Below are 2,088 nucleotides of genomic sequence, written 5' to 3' on the forward strand. Positions count from 1 at the left end.
GGGAGGGGGAAGTGGGTAGGGCATGTGGAAGGAGGATTGGCAGACAATGATAGTAAAAATATTGTTAATACCAACGGTAAAATCAATATCTGTAGTGATAAAGATTAGTATAACAGTAACAATGATTATCAATAATCTATTATTAACAATAACACTAACACTAATACTAGCTGCAGTTATCACAGCGATATTTTAAGAGATATAGTGATGATAGATAAGAATATAAACATCGTAACCTAACCCCCACCACCACTCCCCAGCGTGCGTCGACCCGCCGCCCGACCCGACAGCCAACATGACGAGGGACAACGTCACGCACAACGCACTTGGGACCATCTTACATTACAACTGCTCCGCCGGATTCCACATCGTGCCCACGCCGGTAAGGGGGAGGAAGGGGGGAGGAGGAGTATGGTGGGAGGAAGAGTCCGTATGTGTGTGTAAGAGAGAGGGAGGGAGAGAAAGAGAGTGAGTGAGTGAGTGAGTGAATGTGTGTGTGTGTGTGTGTGTGTGTGTGAGAGAGAGAGAGAGAGAGAGAGAGAGAGAGAGAGAGAGAGAGAGAGAGAGAGAGAGAGAGAGAGAGAGAGAGAGAGAGAGAGAGAGAGAGAGGGAGAGAGAGAGAGAGAGAGAATTATAACTAGAATCAACATAATGATTTAGTAATGAATTACAAATACATTTACGGAAATAATGATAAACGGCTACATCTTACGGGAATACAAATCGAGATGTTAAATGTTCAGGTTGAATTACAGGTAAGAATCATGGCCAGGAATAATATAGAAAAGATTTGCGCCAAGAAACAAAATGTGCAAAGAAAATTGGGAATCAGACAATTTATTTCTTCATTTACAATTGCTACAAGTTTACTGGAGATAGTGACACATGTGTGGCTTTGGATTTTAGTTTAAAGAATGATTTCTCTAAGGAAAGGGCTTTCACGATACAAAGCCCGGATAAAATGTTATCTATGACTGTACAATTGGCAGTAGATCTTTGTGCTTCATAAGTTAGCTTTACCTATTCTAGACCTGAGTAGATTTTATCTATAGAATAACAACAATACATGTTAATTTCAATGTTTCAAAAGTTTTAGACCAACTAATGAATAGCCTTAAAATTGTGCGTTTTGTGTGTCTAAGGTTTCAAAACGGATTTATGTGTTGCTCCCCAAACTGTTTGGTAATAGATCAATAATGTGGGAGCTCTTTTCGGATTTTGCTTTGCTCAATATATGCGAATATTAATACATGTCAGGAGCTAGGATTGCTAGCATTCAAGTCACATGAAACACTGGTCTATGATCATATTAGGAAAACTGGTACAGAGCAGGATATATTTTTTATATGATAAAATTCTTACAAGATACAGTGTTGAAGATTAACAGAAGGCTGCATTGTATTAATATTCTTATATCTGTTTCAATTATCTTTCAATACATATTTCTAAATTCGTCAGGAAATATTATTACATGGACTGCATGTAATTCTGATGAAGCGGTAACTGAAACATGTTAATTAGATCTCTTGCGTTGTGAAATCATTCAGCTTCATTTTTCTCTAAATCTGTCATAGTGGACTACAAAATTCATTGCAAAATTCCTCCAGCATACTTCAGTGTGTAGTGCTGATGCCTGTATGCCTTTGGTCATGGAGGAATAAGACCCGATCGCCAAGATACAATTTGTCTGCTGCGTTAGGATTGATCAGGTATTGTGATGAATTGCTTGGCAAGGACAAGGTAAAACTATCACTTTTCAATGGTATCTAATTTTCTGAATAGTCTTTTGTTTCGCTTTCATTTCAGAAGTCTATCTGTACTTTCTAGTGACTTTTCCATTTACACTGACTCTATCATTCATGTTTTCTCCCCCAGTCAGAGAGAGAGATATCAAATGGGCACTCAACTTATTACTAGATTTGCTGCGCCGATTCCGGTCTATAAGAGACGATTCTTTTTTAGACTTCTTTACCTTTGACATTGCTTTGACAATTCCTTCAAGTACCACGGTCGGCAAAATACTCTTCTTCCACAATGCTAAGGCAGTATCGGTTGTGCTCGCTACGAGTGCTCGTCTTGGCCATTTCA

Source organism: Penaeus japonicus, unplaced genomic scaffold (genome assembly GCF_977035675.1).
Source record: "Penaeus japonicus unplaced genomic scaffold, GWHDUDI00000001_assembly GWHDUDI00000010, whole genome shotgun sequence".
Classification (NCBI taxonomy): Eukaryota; Metazoa; Arthropoda; class Malacostraca; order Decapoda; family Penaeidae; genus Penaeus; species Penaeus japonicus.